The 20,905-nt window shown below is 41.9% G+C and overlaps 1 protein-coding gene across 16 annotated transcripts in view; it reads left to right on the forward strand.

Moving 5' to 3' along the window:
- SLC25A13 (solute carrier family 25 member 13) overlaps positions 1-20,905 on the forward strand; it is a 272,518-nt gene that overhangs the window by 140,761 nt on the left and 110,852 nt on the right. For 2 of the 16 annotated variants that reach the window (XM_086397739.1, XM_086397743.1), the window contains exon 5: positions 17,247-17,365. The exons of 13 other annotated variants lie outside the window; for them this stretch is intronic. The gene's annotated coding sequence lies outside the window, so the exon portion shown is untranslated. Of the gene's footprint in view, positions 1-8,515; positions 8,719-17,246; positions 17,366-20,905 lie in introns of all 16 variants that reach the window. One more of the 16 variants, XM_086397740.1, reaches the window with a different exon arrangement.

The following is a 20,905-nucleotide window of genomic DNA, read 5'->3' on the forward strand; positions in this document are numbered from 1 at the left end:
GGCTGCAGAACTGTAGAAAAGTCTTTATTGGCCATTTGGGTGTCCTCTTTAGTATGTTTCTGCTTTCTAGGTGAAAGGCCTTTGAGGGTGTTTTTACTCTGGGACTTGTACTTTTATTCAATTCAAGAAATCCTGAGGAACTGAAGTTCTTAATTTTAAAGTTCTTAGTTTTAATTTGTAAATGCTACAAATCACCAGTATTTTTTTTTTAATCAATAGTGCTTTTCTTAGATTTAAGAAATCACTGCTTACCCCACAGTCATGAGGATATTCTTGTATACTACCTTTTTTTTTTTTTTATTGTTTTGGCTCCACATCACAGCATGTTGGCTCTTAGATCCCCCACCAAGGATTGAACCTTCTCCCCCTGCAGTGGAAACACAGAGTCTTAACCACTGGACTGCCAGCGAAGTCCTGTCTCCTGTATTTTTAAATATGTTTTGTTTTAATTTTTTTGGTATTTATTTTTGTTTTTATTTTTATGTATTGTATTTTTATTTTTGGTTGCACTCAGTCTTCATTGCATTCCGGGCTTTCTCTAACTGTGAGGGGAGAAAGGGGGCTACTCTCTGGTTGCGATGCTCGGGCTCTGGGCACATGGGCTTCAGCAGTTGTGGTGCAGGGGCTCAGTTGCCCCATGGCGTGTGGGATCTTCCAGACCCAGGGATCAAACCCCTGTCCCCTGCATTGGCAGGCGGGGATTTGTTTCTTGTTCAGTGTGCCATCAGGGAGGTCCTCCTATATTATCTTAACAGAAGGTTTCTTTTTCTTTCAAATTGAGATGTTAATCTTTTTAGCATTTACTGGCTTTTGGGTGGCTTATCTTTGGGTATAGCAGGGTGTTGAGATCCCGGCCCCACTGTGGGTGTCTGGTTCGCCCAGCACCACTCAGGGGGAGGGTCACTCTTCAGTGCTGCACAGTGACACTGCTGTCCTGAATCAGATGTGGGTCTGTTTCTGAACTCTGTCCTCTCATAATTATCTGTTCTGCACCAGAGCTTTACGGCCTTAATTGCTAGATCAGAGACAGCAGACTTTTTTCTGTAAAGGGCCAGATAGTAAATATTTGGGGCTCTGTGGTTCATAGGATCATTCTCACAGCTACTCAGTTCTGCTGTTCTGTGGATGCATGTGGCTGTGTTCCAACAAACTCAATTTGTAAAGATAGCTGGTGGCCAGTGTATCATAATTTGCTGACCCTTCCATCAGTGTATAAACAGGAATGTATTCCAGTTGATGGTGTTAAGACTAGGGATTAAGACACTTGGTAGAATGGTTTGGTTGTGGTGATATTTGGGTATCTGCCATGAGCTGGGAAACAAAGAAGGGTCTTTTCTTTGTGTGTAACATGGTTTGATTGGCTTGAGAAAGTGACTTTTGAACACAAATTTGAAAGAGGTAAGGCAGTTCATCATATGGAACAGGGACGAAGGAGGGGAGGAAGAATGGCCTTTGCCCTGGTCGGAAGGCTGGTATGTTCTTGGCACATTTAGCTGGTATGTTCTTGGCACATTTAGGGAACAACAAGGGGGACCCATGTGGACTAAGTGAGGCAAGGGGGTCCTGGTGGGAGAGGAGCTCAGAGACGGAGCTGATCAAGGAGCACGCTGTAGGCCAAGGTTAGGACTTGACTTTGATGGTGTGTGAACTGGGAAACCATTGCAGGTTGCTGGATTTATTTATTTGCTTTTTAGTGGAGGAGTGTCATGGTCTGGTTTATATTTTAACAGCGTCACTCTGGCCATCGTGTTGAAAATAGATCATAGAAGGGCTCAAGTAGGAAGAGAGAATGGTTAGGAAGCTGGTGCAGTACCCAAACGAGGGGTCCTGGTGGCTTGGACCTGAGTGGGGTTAGGGATACTTTGAAGGGAGAATCAACAAGGGGTCTCTGGCAGGTTGGATGTGGGCTGTGAAAGAAATACAGGAGGCAAGAATGATTCCAGAGTCTTTGGCCAGAGTGACTGAGTGGGGTTAGGGGTGTTTTGAAGAGAGAATTAACAAGGGGTCTGTGACAGGTTGGATGTGGGCTGTGAAAGAAATACAGGAGGCAAGAATGATTCCAGAGTCTTTGGCCAGAGTGACTGAGTGGGGTTAGGGGTGTTTTGAAGAGAGAATTAACAAGGGGTCTGTGACAGGTTGGATGTGGGCTGTGAGAGAGGTACAAGAGGCAAGAACGATTCCAGAGTCTTTGGCTAGATGAACTGGAAGAGTGGAGTATCAGCTGGTAACTTGGAGGACTGCAGGCTTAGGGTGCTGGGGACAGAACAGGAGCCCACTGGTGAATGTGTTAGTTTAATGCATATGCCTGTGTATGTGTGAGTTGCTCAGTCGTGTCTGACTCTTTGTGACCCCATGGACTGTAGCCTGCCAGGTTCCTCTGTCCGTGGAATTCTCCAGGCAAGAACACTGGAGTGGGTTGCCATTCTCTGCTCCAAGGAATCTTCCTGACCCAAGGATCAAACCCAGGTCTCCTACATTGGAGGCTGATTCTTTACCATCTGAGCCACGTGGGAAGCCCATTTTGATGCCTACTGGATATTGAAGTGAGGAGGTCAAATAGGCACTTAGGTATGAGTGTAGAATTTGGGAGATAGATATTTAGTAGTTATCAGCAAATAGGTAGTGTGTGAAGCCTTTCAACTGGACAAGTGAGATAAAAGATTAAGGTGGGGTGTCCGTTGAATGCTGACTATGCTGTAGGCCTGGAGATACAACAGTGACAAGACGGAAAAACCCTTCCATTCAGGCAGCTTACGTTTCAGGGAGAGACCCAGGAAAGAAAGTGTGATGTCAGGTCCTATCCATAAGGTAAAGCAGGCTCAGTGGGGAGGAGGGATGGAGGCTGGCCAGGCAGACCTGGAAGAGTCTGTGTCCCAAAGTGACATGATATGAATTATGTGGCTCAGACAGTAAAGAATCTGCCTGCAATGCAGAAGACCTGGGTTTGACCCCGGGGTGGAGAAGATCCCCTGGAGAAGCAAATGGCAACCCACTCCAGTATTCTTGCCTGGAGAATTCCATGGGCAGAGGAGCCTGATGGGCTACAGTCCATGGGGTCGCAAAGACTTGGGCACACCTGAGCGACTAAGCTCATATTTCGGGAAGAGGTAGAGCTGTGGGGTCTGGGGGTTAGGGTCACTTGGGAGGTGCTGTGACAGTCCAGGCAGGGGTGATGGAAGCCTGGACTGGGTACCAGCGGGGCCATTCCCAAGAATGAATCCTGTATGACTTGGCTCCTGATTGGCTCTGGGTAAAAAGGGGTCAGAGGAAAGGAAGAGTGGGGGATCTGGGAGTAGCTGCTGAGCTTGTTCCCCTCCGAAGACTTGTGGTTTTACGTATGAGAGAAGGGAAAGTGGAAGTTGCTCACTCATGTCCGACTCTCCTTGACCCCATGGACAGTCCTTGGAATTCTCCAGGCCAGAACGCTAGAGTGGGTAGCCTTTTCCTTCTGCAGGGGATCTTCCCAACCCAGGGATCAAACCCAGTTCTCCCGCATTGCAGGGCGGATTCTTTACCAGGTGAGCCACCAGGGAAGGCCCTGGTGAGAGCAGGGAAGTAACTGTCATTGTAATATTGAAGTTTATTGATCACCTACTTCATACCCGCCCTGAGCTAAGTGCTTTACACATAATTGACTATGTAACCCTCACAGCCTCGGAGGCCCGACCGGTTATAATTCTCATTGTTCTGATGAGGAAACGGCCTTGGGGAGGTTGAGTAACTCTTCTGTGGTCCTGGAGTTGCCTGTGGTGGAGCCGGGGTAGCAGCCGGCCTCATTCTCTGTGCCACACCGCCTCCCGCTGGCGCTGGCCAGGTTCTGTGAGGACCGCCTGCCTTTGTGATCCATGTCGGCCCCATTCACCCTTCACTCTTTCAGTCTCTGTTAGACATTAGAGGGATTTAATGCAGTTTTTTTGCGAAGAAGTAAAGAACAACAAGTAAATGCATTAAAGGTTTACCAAGTAATTATAAGAAGGTTCCTGGATTAGAGTTCTCAGTACACATAGAAATGCCTTGGTTACAGACGTCCAAGTATTTTGTTGAAAGGCATTTGTGATGGGCTCTACCCGCCCGGGTGGCTTTATCTTTTGATGTGAGCAGATTTTTGAGTGGAGGGGGAGTCATGGAGTTGTGGGAAGGGATGGGGAGGTGGCCTTTGAGCAGACGGAGGATAGTAGGGGCGGCCCCTTGAGTGAAGCGTGGGTGCTGGGAGCGGGGGCCCCATGTGATGGCGTATCCACCGTGGGCCTCTGAGCAGGAGGGTTTTTGTTTTTATTTTTGTTAGGAGAGGCAGTTGGGAGTCCTCCAGTGCTTCAGAGAGGACAGGGACAGAATCCGAGTGATGCTTGGAAAAGGTGGGGTTTGTTGTGCTGACTGGAGTGGGCAAAGCCAGAGGCAGGTGTGCCTGGGATCCTGGATTCCTGAAACAGAGAAGTAGACGACCACTCCCGTTGTGTGAGTGGACGGACTGAAAGTCAGGGTTTGAAAGGACTTACCCACCTTCTGAGCAGGTTGGTGTAGGGTGGTTTTCCAAAACTTTCGTTTCCCCAGGTTTCTTATTTGTTGATGCTGGGAAAGCAAAGCATTTTCATTATGAATTTTAACAAAGAGGTGTGTAGTTTAGTGGAACTGTTAACCTGATACATTTAGTATGCCTACCAGTGATTGGTTTTCTCATGATGCTAATTTAACATTAACTACCCTATTGATCAGTGTTTCTTAGTAGTTGTATCTGCAGTAGGCAACAGTAATACCTAACTCAGTACTAGTGGAGGACCTGAATCTTAACTCTGTCTAGCATAAGTCCCAATCAACCTTCTGAAAATTCAGAGTACGTTGTATACCAGAGTACTTCCTTTAAGTTGAAATGTAACAACTTTACTTGCTTAATGCCATCACATCTTTCTTTTCCTTTGACTTTTTTTTATTACTTGTAAACAAAATTTCATGAAATGTTTCATATGCAGTTTTACAGTTTCCATTCTTAGTATATGAAGGTAAGCACTCAGTTTCATTGTTGCGTTGGTGGTGTGTCTGTCCACAGTTCTTAACTGGCCTTTAACAGCAGGGATTCTCAACTCTCTGGTTCTAGATGAGCGTTAGAGCCCTTGAATGGCCACAGCTGTTAGTTAACGTTTTCTCAAAATGAGCGTTTGCTTTGAGCACATCTCAAAGGAGTCAGTGATCTGCCAAATGACTGGAACTATTTGCTTTTTTAAAGAGGGACAGTTGAATGAGCAGACATATGTTAGCTAAGACTTTTCCAGCATTGCTGTTTAAAAACTTCAGTTGCAAAATCGTCTTTTCCCTGAGCCACACTGGGAGACTTGGTTGCCTTGCTCTTTCAGCTCTGTCAGTTAGCCTGGAATCCAAAAGAAACTAGCCCAGTATTGATCTTTTATTGTAAATCGCAGTGGCCTCTTGTCCTTTAATCTTAACTATTGAGCGGTAGTCTTAAGTTTGGTTACTTTAAAGTGGTGTCTCCTGTTTATATTAGTGTTGTGTGAGACAGGATCCTCTAATTAGACAAACTTGTACTTTACGAAGGCTCTGAGAAGTCCTGCAGAGAAAAATAAATTAACTTTGTCCAACTATTTGAACAGAACCTACCATTCCTTTGTGTGTGAGACGTAAACACAATCCACAGAACTAATGAAGCGACCTCGAACACTCTTCTCTAGTTAATTCTCTGACGTGTATGTTGGTATTTGGAGGGGCTTTTCCTGGGTTCACAGTTGGGTTTGTGCAGGAACACCTGCTGTGATGAAACTGAATTGGAATGCTCTGGGAACATGGATAGGTTAGATGACATGAGGAATTATGTAGAAACAGCCTGCTTCAGTCATTCTGATTCCAGCTGCAGAAAGCGATGAGAGCAAAAAGCACGCAAATAAGTTTTGAAGATAGACACTGAAATTTAATAATAAATGTAAAAAGCTAGCGGAATGCAGGTATTGAACTAGAAGAGGACTTTTGCCATAATTTTTTTGACACCCACTGGAAAGAAGGTCATTTATTATTACCTTTGTAAAGACACTTGAGAAATGAAATATTCAGAACGATGACTGAGAGGGAAAATGGTTGAATCATAAGGGCCATTTTTTGAGCAAAGTTCACTGTTAATGTTAATTCTGATTTTGATATTTCACAAAAACATGTTATTTTGGTGAGAGGACATTATTACCCTGTAGTAGATTTTATTTCATATTTTAGGGAGGTCCCAAGTATATTTTCTTATGCACATTCTGCTAGAGAATGGAAATATTGAGTAAGAGCAGTGTGAATTTTAAGACTAAATAACCTCAACATTGCTGAGAACTGGTGTGCCTGGGGGCAGAGTGGCTTGTCTGAGATCCTAGAGACTGTGCAGAAGCCGTTCCAGTTCATTGGGTCAAAAATCCACTATTTGCGAAAAGCTAAATACGGATTTGCACGATTGACCATAATGGCTTCAATTTTGAAAGATAGTGGTATCAGAGAGCACTTCCAGTTGGTGGGATAATTTGAGATTCGTCTATGCTCAGATGGCTAAAATATCGTGCTACTTTTGCTACTTCATCACCCCATTTTAAAAATAGGGAGCTGGGGGCAGGGAGGCCTGTTGAGAAGGTGAAGGAATGTCAATTGGAGAGTAAATCACAGTAACCCTGTGAAGCCACTCCTTAGTTAACTACCGCCTGAAGGTTAACTGTTCTTTAGAAGCCGGTCAGCGTGGAGAGGCCGAATTGGGGGTTTCTGGTGTGTGTGTGAGCGCGCATGTGTGTGTGTGCACACGTGTGTGTAAGATGAAGGAAGAGGAGAACTGGTGAACAGGAAAAAAGGTGTGGAAAACAGAAAGCCAGCGGTAAATCCTGAAACTTGGAGTACTGGGGAAGATTTGACTCTTTTAAACTGTACTGCTCACTTAAAAAGAGTAAAATTATACCATTATTCTTTCAGTATAGGAGGAGATAAAAATACAGTTTTTCTAAATTGGAAAATTTGCTGTAATCTTGCTGCTAATGACTGATTTCTTCCAACACTTGCAAGGCAGTTTTTGCTCCGATAGGTTGATAAAGGAAACAAAATCAAGAACATATTGGAAGTTCTCAGAGAAAATTACAGTTTAGGTATATGTTGGGGGTGGATAGTTAGACATTTTAATTGAAATAAAACAGTTTTATACTAATAAGGGATCACTGTGGGTGTACATTTGTAGTACATCTGCTCTTGAGCATTTAAGTAGGGTTAAATGTATGTTAATGCTTTTGCAAGAAAATTATTTTTGATAACATCCGTCTAAGGAAACTGGCTTAGGAAATTGGAGTTTTAAACAATAGAGATATTATACTTGCATTTAAGGAATGAATCAGGATTCTTTGTACTGCTTTAAAAATTTCAAAGCGTTGAGAGTTTTTTGGTGTGTTCCTCTCCAGTGGTAAGGAAAGTTAACAGGAATTAACACAACAGATGAATTATCAAGAATTAATACAAGCTTACACATCTGGAGAATGACCGCAGTCTGCTACGTATACCTCCACACACCATTTTTAATGACCTGCTACTGCTAAGTCACTTCAGTCGTGTCCGACTCTGTGTGACCCCATAGACGGCAGCCTACCAGGCTCCCCCGTCCCTGGGATTCTCCAGGCAAGAACACTGGAGTGGGTTGCCATTTCCTTCTTCAATGCATGAAAGTGAAAAGTGAAAGGGAAGTTGCTCAGTCGTGTCTGACTCTTAGTCCCATGGACTGCAGCCTACCAGGCTCCTCCATCCGTGGGATTTTCCAGGCAAGAGTACTGGAGTGGGGTGCCACCTACTTTTGATTTTATGGAAGACTGCTAATGATTTATTCTCTCCAATTGAAAATAACTTTTTCTTCCAGATAGGTTGGAAATATCTCAGTTGGCCTCTCTCACTGTTTGATTTAGATAATGCCTATGATAGAAGATTAGTGTCAAATGCTACATAGTTGCCAACTCAGAACATTTTTCATTGTGAACCAGCACTCACTATGATGGCTTAAATAGTGTATTAATCTTGAGGATTAATAGATCCGTCACATTTTAGAATAGGAAGGATTCTTATCAATAAGGCAGAGCACAGGCTCTCATTGTAGTAGTGGGGGGTGTTCATTACAACTGTGGACTCTGTGGCTCCATCGCAAATCTGCTGAATCAAAGTTTGTGGGCGTGGGGCTTGGAAATGTGTTTTGAACAAGCTCTCCCAGGAAACATGGTTCACCCTGCAGGCGAACAATGGCTGGTGTCATTTATGGCTTTATTTCATGGACATGGAAACAGGCACAGGGAGGGGAAGGTGACTGTTTTCATAGGAACTGCAACTTCGTCTTCTGACACTAACTGATGGATGATATTATTTTCTAGAATGCCCCGTGACCTCATATCAGGGTAGTCCCATCTATCTCTATGCACAGAATTGCAAGAGTTTTTTGTTGTTGTTGCTGGTGTGGGGGGTTCTAAGCCTTCATTTATTTATTTTTATTATTATTTTATATTTTTGGCCACACCCCAAGGCATGTGGGATCCTGGTTCCCCGACCAGATATCTAAGCCATGCTCTCTTCACTGTGGAAGCTCAGAGTCTTAACCACTGGACCAATAGGGATGTCCTGGAAGAGGTTTAAATTTAGCCCTGATTTCTACATGCATCGGCACCTCATATGGGCTTCAAAACTATGTTCAGCTCAGCTTGACTGTGTGCGTGTACATGAGTCTGTGTGAGTACACTTATTTTTTGAAAGATATTTATTACGACTGTACCTGCATGTTCAGAGTAATAATAATAATACAAAGTTTACAGGGGCTTATAGAGAACTCAGTTTAATGAGAAGAGTCGAGCGTGTCAAGTGCTTATTCTGTACTCGCCGTTTTAATGGCGCCCATTTTCCCCCGGAACTTCCTTGAGCGAGTCTGAATTGTAGCCAGCACACTTCTTTCCTCCTCAAACCCTTAACTGTGATTAATAGAAAGAGGCACTTGTCAAAAGGGTTGGAAATGGCAAACCGCGATACTGGTGCGTGTGGCCGTAGAGATAGGTCTGCATCCACTTTACTCCATTATGTTATTTAACTTCCGAATTCAACAATTTGTCTTTTGCTCTCTACTTAAAAGATGATGGCCATATAAGCTGCTGTAAACCGTATCAGCAGGGTGGAATATTAAATCCCTTCAAGCGAAACCACAACTTTCTTTGAGGATTTAGCCACACAGTAGAAAAAGCACCCCAGTGAAGCTGTTGAGAAATAAAGGGCGCTGTTCGCAGCTCTCCCTTTGCCTCAGAGAGATGGATTACTTTTGGGTTTAACTGAAACATCCTTATTGTGTTTATTGTATTAATGAAATTTTTAGGGTCCGTGAGAGTGAGAAAGATTATGGTTCAGTGTTTGGAATAATGTAGCTTGATGAACCTTTTTTATTTTAATGGGAAAGTCGTTTTCCTTGATTTGCAGCTTCAAAAAGTGAATCTTTTGGAAATGAAAGTGCACTAATTTAGTTATACTGTATGGAAACAAAAATGTAGAAAGTTAGAATTTGCATAAGTGAAGACCTCGATGATTTCAGATTATAGTGTGGTGGAGGTTAAGGAATAAGAGGCCATAGAATTTGTAAAAACAAATTCAGTCTAACCACTTAATGGCATGTGCAAGTAATTTGCCAATTAAATATTTCTAGTATCTGAAAGATCTTCAAAGTAAAGAGTGGAGATTCTTAATCTTTCTTAATTTCATACGTTCAGAAACATAATAGAAAATTACTTAGTTTTTCATCACTTTTCATTCAAAATTTTAATATGTGAGCTAAAAGAAAGAGGAATTTTAAGTGTTTGAAGAAAATGATTGCTTTTTGAGAAATATATAAACTATGATATTTCTAATCACACTATGCCTGATTTTCTTTGTATCATTTGTAAATATTTGGTGCCCAGATAACAATCTTCATTATAATTAAGACTTTAGATTTTGAAACGTTACCATTTTAATGGTTACCTACTATGTTTAGAACATTGTACTGGGCACACTTAGATACAAAGCAACCCTTGAGGTATTTTATTCTGTTTATACATTGAGAGAATGGAGTTAGAGGAAGTAATTTGCCTAATATCACTCATTAATGAGAAGCAGATTTGAGGGCTCCAGGTTTTGAGAAACCACTTTTTTTTTTTTTTTTTAAAGGCAATGGCACCCCACTCCAGTACTCTTGCCTGGAGAATCCCATGGACGGAGGAGCCCGGTGGGCTGCAGTCCATGGGGTCGCTAAGAGTCGGAGACGACTGAGCGACTTCCCTTTCACTTTTCACTTTCATGCATTGGAGAAGGAAATGGCAACCCACTCCAGTGTTCTTGCCTGGAGAGTCCCAGGGACAGGGGAGCCTGGTGGACTGCCGTCTCTGGGGTCACACAGAGTCGGACACGACTGAAGCGACTCAGCAGCAGCAGCAGCACCCATCTAAAGTGTATTATCCCATGTTTTTTAGTCTATACACATATTTGTGCAACCGTAAGTTTTAGAATATTTTCATCACCCCAATAAGAAATGCTCTTCCTTAGCAATCCTCACACCCCATCCTGGACATTGCATATAAATGCAGTCATACATGTGGTCTTTTATAACTGGTTTTTATGTTCTCAAGGTTCATCCGTGTTGTAGCTTGGAATAGAACTGTTTTCCTTTTTATTTATCACATTGTTGCTGGTTATACCACATTTTCTTCATCCATCTTTCAGTTACGGACATTCTGGTTGTTTCCACTTTTTGGCTGTTGTGAATAATGCTGCTATCCTGCACAGGTTTTTATGTGAACATGTGTTTTCACTACTGTTGGACATATGCCTAGGGGTGGAGTTGCTGAGTCACTCAGTAGTTAGTTGCTCAGTCATGTCTGACTCTCTGACCCCATGGACTGTAGCCCACCAGGCTCCTCTGTCCATGGGATTTCTCAGGCCAGAATACTGGAGAGGGTAGCCATTTCCTTTTCCAGGGGATCTTCCCAGCCCAGGGATCGAACCCGGGTCTCCTGCGTTGCGGGCAGATTCTTTTACTGTCTGAGCCATGAGGGAAGCTCTGGGTCACTTGGTAATTGTGTTTAACTTTCTGAAGAACTGCCAGGCTCTTTTCTGAAGTGACTGTGCCGTTTTGCATTCCCACTGTCCGTGGATGTTGATTTCAGGTTTCTTTACCTCCTCACCAATGCTTGCTGCTGGTGGGGGTGAAGTGGTATCTGATTGTGATGGTGGTTTGGTGCTTTAGTCACTAAGTCACGGCTGACTCTTGTGACCCCAGGCACTGTAGCCTGCCAGGCTCCTCTGCCCATGGGATTCTCCAGGCAGGAATACTGGAGTGGGTTGCCATTCCCTTCTCCAATCTCATTGTGATATCTCATTTTATTTGCATTTCCTTAATGGCTAATGATGTTGACCATCTTGTCATGTGCTTATTGGCCATTTGTCTTTGGAAAAATGTCTTCTCAAATCCTCTGCTCATTTAAAAAATTGGATGATTCGCCTTTTTATTATTTGAGTTGCAAGAGTTCTTTATGTTATTCCAGAGTTCTTTATCAGATACATGATTTGCAACATTTTTCTCCCATTCTGTATTCTGATTTTTCACTTTGTCAATGGTATCCTTTGGAGTAGAAAAGTTTTAAATTTTGAAGAAGTCCAATTTATATATTACTGTCTTTTGTTGCTTGTGTTTTTAATATTATATCTAAGAAACTATTTTCTAATACAGAGTCACAAAGATTTATGCCTATGTTTTCCTTTAAGAGCGTCACCGTTTTAGCTCTTATGTTTAGATCTTTGGGCTTCACATGTGGTGCTGGTGGTAAAGAGCCTGACTGCCGATGCAGGAGACATAAGAGATGCTGGTTCAATCCCTGGGTTGGGAAGATCCCCTGGAGAAGGGAATGGCAACCCACTCCATTATTCTTGCTTGGAGAATTCCATGGACAGAGGAGTCTGACTGGCTACACTCCATAGGGTTGCAAAGAGTCGGACATTACTGAAGTGACTTAGCATACATGCGTTTCGGTCTTTGCTCCATCTTTGAGTTAGTTTCTGTATATGATGTGAGGTAGGTTCCACCTTCTTCTGCATGTGGATATCCAGTTGTCTTGGCAGCTTGTGTTGAAAAGACAGATCTTTCCCTATTGAATCGTCACCCTTGTTGGAAATTAATTGACCATAAATATAAAGGTTTATTTCTTGACTCTCAATTGTATTCCACTTGTCTTACGCTCTAAGTCACTTCAGTTGTGTCCAACTCTTCACAACCCCTTGGGCTCTAGCCCACCAGGCTCCTCTGTCCATGGGATTCTCCAGATGAGAATACTGGAGTGAGTTGCCAATTCCTTCTCCAATTTGTCTTGTATGTTTATCTTTATGCCAGTACCACATAGTCTTGATTACAGTGGCTTTGAGGTAAATTTGAAATACAACTTTGTCCTTCTTTCTTGAGATTGTTTTGGTTATTCTGGGCCCCTTGAATTTCTATGTGAATTTTAGGATTTGCTTGTCAGTTTCTAGAAAGACAGTAGCTGGAATTTTGATAAGGATTACACTGAATCTATCACTTTGTGGAGTATTATCATCTGAAGAGTATTAAGTCCTCCCTTTTATAGACTGTCTTTCCATTTATTTACGTCTTGCATTTCTTTCAACAGTGTTTTATAGCTTTTAGAGTATAGGTTTTGCATGTTTGTTGTTAATTTTTTTCCTAAGTATTTTATTCCTTTTAAGGCTATTGTAAATTGAATTGTTTTCTGAATTTCTTTTTGGGGTTGCTTACTTCCAGTACATAGAAATGTACATTTGATTTTTGTACATTGATCTTGTATCCTTCAACAATGCTGGGCTTCTTAGTTCAAAGAGTTTTTTAGTGGATTCCTTAGGACCTTGAATATAAGGTCATGTCATCTATGACCCATCTTTTAAAAATCACAGCTCTTTTTTTCACTACAATCATACTGTGTATCCTGGGAAACATATTGAGGGGAATCGATTGAGTTTTTGAGATTATATTTAGGAAAGAAGTGATTATCACTTTGTAATTGTCTTTTTATGATCTTAAAAAAAAATGCAGCAGACTTTTAGGCTAGAAACATTTGTGTTGGAAGCAGAGTCCCCCAAAATATACTCAAAGGCTCTTTGAGCTTATTTGGTAAAGTCTTGCTTTAAATAGTATCATCATTATTTGGTGATATTATGGGAACTCTAGATCTTCCAAACATAGTTTGTTTGGCCCGTATTGCAATAACAATGATTATACTTTAAGAGATACGCATTCTAATTTGTTTTTACTTTCAGAAGGAGTGACTGAGCTGAGAAAACTATGACTTTAAATATCCAAAATATAGATCTAATATTTAGATATTTATATTTCAATTATAATTCACTTCACTTCTGATTTCATTTATATTTCACTTCTAATTTAGTTTTGCTTCTTTGCCTATATGGGCTCAACCTGGGGGTAAGATTTTTAAGACCTTGTACTTTGGGGAGAGACCACCTAGTTTTTTTAAGTTAGTAATGAATCTGCCAAGTAATGCTATTTGAAAGCCATTAGCTGGTATGTTATGAATTACAGTCATCTGTATGTATGTATATATGTATTTATTTCACTGAACCAAATAAGAAACCAAAAAGCATAAAATATTTTCCCTTTTCCTTTCCAGAACTACAAGTTAGGATGATAGGTTTAGAAAGCTCAAATGGTAAAGGTTTAATGAGAGGAATGGTCCTAAGATAGCCTGCTAGAGTCTTTCAAGGTAAAGCTCATGGAATTTTCCATGAAAGCAAGAGAACAGAGCAGAATTTGAAAATCATTTTGGTTTTTAGTTTCTCATTTTCCAGCTATATGATGGAAGGGGTACCGTTACCTCTCAGTGCCTCATCAAGGCATGGGGAAATCTTAATCAAATGTTAAATGAAAAACTGATTTGAGTCTCCTAAAAGAAGAAAAGGATATTAACCAGGGATGATATTACAGTGTCTTCCAAAGTGAGGAAGGAATTTCAGAACTCAGTGTGACCCTTGGGCTTTTCAGTATTCCTATTCATAAATGCACAGGAAAATGTCAAGGCCAAGAAAACCAATACCCCAGAGTGACTTATTGGAACAGGATGAACTATTCAAATACTTAGGTATCTATAAAATATTTTCAGAGAAAAAGTGTGAATTTTCCCAACTGACAAGATTTAATACTTTAATTTCTTAAGAGTTGATTAGCTTTGAAAATGACTATAGAAACCTTGCTACTTTTCCTTTGTCCACAGTCCTTCTTCCCTCTTGCACGTATCATTTGGTTTGTTTAACTAGAATTTGGTAATCTTACAATATTTTAGTACACAAACCTCTGTTAGGTAAGTTTGGAGAGTGAAAAAGAAATTTTGTAGAGATTGTACCAAATAATAAAAAACTCCAGGTCTTTTTTCTTTTTTTCCTGCAGCACTCCATGACCAACTGCTCTTCCCATAGTGACCTTTTTTTCACCACAAATGTTGCATCAAATTCTTAGGATTTGAAAAATAATACCTGCTGCTGGCAAGTGATGCCAGCATCTATCAAGTGCCTCAGCCAGGATCTGTCCTGTCTCAGTGACACTAGCTGGCTTTGATCCTCAGTATTCCGATTAGACCCTTAATTCACTTCAAAAGAAAGGAACCCTTCTTCATGCTGTTGCTCTTTACTGAGAAACTCCCTCACAGATTCATCTGAATAAATCCTCCACAACTTTCAGGACCCAGATCAAGTTTTATCTTCTCCAGGAAGCCTTTTCTCTCCTACTTTGTAAATGCATCCGTCCTTAAACTTGTGTTTCCTTGCTGCAAGGAACCCTGGCCCTTTAGCCCTTAATTCAGCATGGTGTTTGGATGTGCTGTTCACTTATTTCTCGTGGATTGGCCTTGGAGTCAGCACTGTGTCTTCTCCGGCCCTCCTCCACCCCGCAGGACCTGGCACAGCGCTCCCACCTAGGCGGGCTGGCTGACGGCTGGCAGTCTTAAAGTGGCCAGCATGTTAGAACAGAGGAGAACTGAAGATGGACACCATTCTCAGGCCCGTATAGTTTGGACACTATCCAGCTCCAGGCAACACGGGCCACAAAAGCCAGGATGTGAATGTTGTTCACCGGGTTGTACGACCTGCCTCTCTCCGGGGTCTCCAAGTGGTCGATGTGTACACTGACTGCCTTACATTAGCTCTTCCGAAAAATCTTTCCTACCTCTTTCCTTTCATATCTTTGGTCTGTTTCAGTCTGGGGTTTTAAACCCTTCTATAGCCCGTTAGGACAATGTTTTTCAAAATGAGGTTCTGGACCCTTAAATTAGAAAAACACGGTGGTGGTTCACTCACTAAGTCATGTCTGACTCTTTGGGACCCCAGGGATTATAGCCCGCCAGACTCCTCTGTCCATGGAATTTCCCAAGCAAGAATACTGGGTTGCCATTTCCTTCTCCAGAGGACCTTCCTGACCCAGGTATCAAACCCAGGGTCTGTATTGTAGGCAGATTCTTTACTGCTGAGCTACTAGGGACGTCCTAGAAGAATGTAGGATGTTAATTAAAATGCAGCTTCTTTAGTCCACTTGTATCAGCCTAGGCGAGGGGCTGAAGACTTCTGTAAGCAAGACTGATAATTCTTATGTGTGTGTGTGGGGGGGTCAATCCCCACCCATGTCCAACTCATTGAGAACCCATGGACTGTAGCCCGCCAGGCCCTTCTGTCCATGAGCTTATCCAGGCAATAATACTGGAGTGGGTTGCCGTTTCCTTCTGTAGCAGATCTTCCTAGACCAGGGATTGAACCCACACCTCCTGCATTGGCAGATAGATTCTTTACCACTGAGCCACCAGGGAAGCCCGGTTAGATCCGTATGCACTTCACTAAAATCTTAGGATATGATTGATGAAGTGACTTCAGTAGGGTGGAAACTGTAGTGCCTCAAAAGGTTAATATCACTGTCCTCAACCTGTTACACTGTTATAAACCTTTTCTTCTTCAGTTAAATTCAGCCACAACTTAGTGAGTATTTATTTGCTCTATGCCCACCGTGGTGCAGGCGTGGGGGAGAACCAGATGGGAAAAATATAGTCTTTATTATTAATTTATGTCAGTTCAGTTGCTCAGTCGTGTTCGACTCTTTGTGACCCCATGAACCTTAGCACACCAAGCCTCCCTGTCCATCACCAACTGCCAGAGTCTACCCAAACCCATGTCCATTGAGTCAGTGATGCCATCCAACCATCTCATCCTCTGTCATCCCCTTCTTCTCCCACCTTCAGTCTTACCCAGCATCAGGGTCTTTGCAAATGAGTGAGCTCTTCACATCAGGTGGCCAAAATATTGGAGTTTCAGCTTCAGCATCAGTCCTTCCAATGAACACCCAGGACTGATCTCCTTTAGGATGTACTGGTTGAATCTCCTTGCAGTCCAAGGGACTCTCAAGAGTCTTCTCCAACACCACAGTTCAAAAGCATCAGTTCTTTGGCACTTAGCTTTCTTTATAGTCCAACTCTCACATCCATACATGACCACTGGAAAAACCATAGCCTTGACTAGACAGACCTTTGTTGGCAAAGTAATGTCTTTGCTTTTTTAATATGCTGTCTAGGTGGGTCATAACTTTCCTTCCAAGGAGTAAGCGTCTTTTAATTTCATGGCTGCAGTCACCATCTGCAGTGATTTTGGAGCCCCCAAAAATAAAGTCAGCCACTGTTTCCACTGTTTCCACATCTGTTTGCCATGAAGTGATGGGACCAGATGCCATGATCTTAGTTTTCTGAATGTTGAGCTTTAAGCCAATTTTTTCACTCTCCTCTATATAGAAAGGTGTTAATATCTATGTAGAAAGAAAAGATAGATAACAAATGTATATTCACACAGACCTAACTGCATCCTTATGCATACTATATAGACCTATCTTTTTGAAAACACATCAGTAGTTCAGATCTGTAGGATAGACAGTCTGTAGAGATAACATGTCTCAGAGATTACATTTAGCTCTAAACTTCAGGGGGATGAGATTTCAATTCTTCAGTCAGACATTTGCATAAGAGAGACAGACTCCCACAGAATAGTGGAGAAAGCTCTGTACTTCGGGTTCAGAGTTCACAGTTTTGAATTCAAGTCAGAGCTCTAGTAAGCAGTAAATGATAGTTACTTATAGGAAAAATAAGATTGTTGGTTAGAGTGAGATGCATTTTATTTATTTTAATTAATTTTTTAATTGAAGGTTAATTGCTTTACAGAATTTTGTTTTCTGTCAAACATCAACATGAATCAGCCATAGGTGTACATATGTATGGAGAGAGTAACATGGAAACTTCACATTACCCTATGTAAAATAGACAGCCAATGGGAATTTGCTGTAAGTCTCAGGGAACTCAAACAGGGGCTCTGTATCAACCTAGAGGGGTGGGATGGGGAAGGAGATGGGAGGGCGGTTCAAAAGGGAGGGGACATATGAGATGCATTTTAAACTAAGTTTTGAGTAACCTAAATTTATTTAATTTATACTTCTATAGCATATAAATATTAAAATGGATTTTAAAAAATGCCTTAGCTTTATATGCCAATGTCAGGTTAATATCTTCTGTTACTTTTTTTTTGTATTAACATATTTAATTTGCATGTGTTTAACCTAAAACACATTTTTGCTACATTTAATTGATTTGACTATCCAGCTGACCCTTTTTTATAACATGTCTGCTTTTGTAAATGTCTCTCATCTTGCTCATGCTGGCAGAAGATATGGAGGATGATTTTCCTCATCACTGCCAGGAAGTTCCTGTTGCTCTTTGTAATAGTTTGCTGGGGTTGCCGTAAAAAAGTGCCACAGGCTGGGTGGCTTAAACAACTGAAATTAATTTCTTACACTTCTAGAGGCAAGAGTTCAAGGTCACGGTGTTGGCATGATGGGTGTCTTTTGAGGCCTCTCTCCTTGTAAATGATAGTCCTCTCCTTGTGTCTTCCTCTGCGTGGTCTTCCTCTGCATGTCCGTGTCCTAACCTGTTCTTCTTAATAAGGATGGAAGTCATATTACGCCACCACCTCATTTTCCTGGTGGCTCAGATGGTAAAGAATCTGTCTGCAGTGCAGGTGACCTGGATTTGACCCCTGGGTCAGAAAGATCCCCTGGAGAAGGGAATGGATACCAACTCCAGTTTTCTTGCCTGGAGACTCCCATGGACAGAGAGCCTACGAGCTACATACAGTGCACGGGTCACAAAGTAGTCACTTTTAAGGTTCTAGGGGCTGTGACTTCAACAATACAAAAACAGCACAGCACACAGATCTCATGTCCTGTCAGCCCTGAAGTCTTCTGTTGCTGCTGCTGCTGCTAAGTTGCTTCAGTCGTGTCCGACTCTGTGAGACCTAATGGACGGCAGCCCACCAGGCTCCCCTGTCCCTGGGATTCTCCAGGCAAGAACACTGGAGTGGGTTGCCACTTCCTTCTCCAATGCATGAAAGTGAAAAGTGAAAGTGAAGTCGCTGAGTCATGTCTGACTCCTAGCGACCCCGTGGACTGCAGCCTACCAGGCTCCTCTGTCCATGGGATTTTCCAGGCAAGAGTACTGGAGTGGGGTGCCATTGAAGTCTTCTGTTACGGCACACAAAACTCTCATCATGAGCTTGGCTTTTCAGCTGTATCACTAACCTCCTCAAGGTCTGCAGTGCTGGACTTTTTGTTCTCCAGAGACATCATTTCTTTATGGCTTTTACTTATTTTCCATCCGCCCATGATTCCAGTTAACATCTTTCATTACTTCCTATAGGACATTGAGGGAGAGATCAAGAAAAGGAAGGACCTCATTTTTGATAGTTATCCTATGATTATTTCATTGACCATTATTTTATCAAAATGGTTGGCAGAAAGGACTCTACTTCTCCGGCTTGGCAGAAAAGTGGTTAAAAAGTCATTTTTGTTTGTATATTTCTCTAAAATTTTATTATTGTATGTAAACATTTTTTATAGATTAACAATGTAGATTAAAAGATTTTAATAGATTTTATAGATTAAAAGGTTTCTTTCTTTTGGTCACATCAAAGACGCTTGCTCCTTGGAAGAAAAGCTATGACCAACCTAGACAGCATATTAAAAAGTAGAGACATTACTTTGCTGACAAAGGTCTGTCTAGTCAAAGCTATAGTTTTTTCAGTAGTTATGTATGGATGTGAGAGTTGGACCATAAAGAAAGCTGAGCACCAAAGAATTGCTGCTTTTGAACTGTGGTGTTGGAGAAGACTCTTGAGAGTCCCTTGGACTGCAAGGAGATCCAACCAGTCCATCCTAAAGGAAATCAGTCCTGAGTGTTCATTTGAAGGACTCATGCTGAAGCTGAAGCTTCAATACTTTGGCCACCTGATGTGAAGAACTGACTCATTTGAAAAGACCCTGATGCGAAGAACTGACTCATTTGAAAAGACCCTGATGCGAAGAACTGACTCATTTGAAAAGACCCTGATGCGAAGAACTGACTCATTTGAAAAGACCCTGATGCTGGGAAAGATTGAAGACAGGAGGAGAAGGGGATGACAGAGGATGAGATGGATGGATGGCATCACTGACTCGATGGACATGAGTTTGAGCAAACTCCGGGAGGTGGTGATGGACAGGGAAGCCTGGCACGCTGTAGTCCATGGGGTCACAAAGAGTCGGACACGGCTGAGCTACTGACCTAAACTGACTGAATGTAGGCTCTGCCTGGACAAGGGATCATACCCATGTCTCTGCACTGGCAGGCAGATGCTTTACCACTGAGCCACCAGTGGCCCAGTTCTTAAATCTCAATTCTAGTTTCACTTCATTTTCTTATGTCCTGGCTCGCTCTCTTTTCCTCTGTCTCTCTCTCTCTTTTTTTCTTCCTAGAGAAACGGAATAAATGCAAAGAAATTGAGGGTTACATTTAAAAAGTTTTTATTTTATTGTCCTCATCAGGGCCAGCCTGAGGTTTTCTGCCATCTTTTATAAAATTCATGCCCGGCATAATTCTGATTTTTACTGCTTCCTGCATGCAAATACACAGCCAATCTTATGCTGATGGCAGCACTAGTGTGTCTTCATGGCAAGACTTACAACTCTCTGGAAACTTTAAAAGCATGGAATAAAAACTTGTGGGTGTAAGGGGGGTTGGAAGTAGGAAATTTGGGGGAATCAGTGGAAATACATGCCAAAGTTTTTGGCACCCTTTAGAGAACTAAAGAATTTACTTCTTTTTTTCTTTTTTAAAATCTTTGCAAAGGGGAAGAAAAACAAGGTAGCAGGCACAGTTTGCTCATAAAAGTGAGCAGGTTTGGTAGATATATTTAAAGATGTGAAGGCCAGGACAAATCCAGTTATGTAATTTGTGTCCCTGTACCCTCCAAGCATACACTCTGGTTGGAAGGTGGGGAGACTAGTAAATAAAATCATGAAGCTTTAGAAAAGTAGAGGTTTTTTTTGTATCATTTTTTCTGTTCTCTGCCAGTCTTCTTACAGTTTTGTCTTTAAGTTTTTTTATTTATAAGTATTAGTTGCTCAGTTTTGTTTAATTCTTTGCTACCCCCATGGATTGTAGCCCACCAGGCTCTTCTGTCCATGGAATTCTCCAGGCAAAAATATTGGAGTAGGTTGCCATTTCCTTCTCCCGACCCAGGGATGGAACCTGGGTCTCCTGCATTGCAGGCAGATTCTTTATGGTCTGAGCTGCTGGGGAAATCTCATAGTAGAGGCTAAAAAGAGGGTCAGTATGTGTCAAGTCAGAGTGTTCAGGATAAAGTTAAAGGATTGGACTGTTGGCTCTTTTTCCCATTGCCTTCAAGTGTGGCCTGCTGAACAGTGGAAGGTTTTAAAACTCTTTCAAGTCTTAGTGCTGTTGAATATATGCTTAAAGGTTTATATCTGACTTCCAAGTCCTCAAAAACATTT

The sequence above is a fragment of the Bos grunniens genome, chromosome 4 (assembly GCF_055505025.1).
Source record: "Bos grunniens cultivar Pamir isolate PY7600 chromosome 4, Bosgru_T2T1.0, whole genome shotgun sequence".
NCBI classification, from domain to species: Eukaryota; Metazoa; Chordata; class Mammalia; order Artiodactyla; family Bovidae; genus Bos; species Bos grunniens.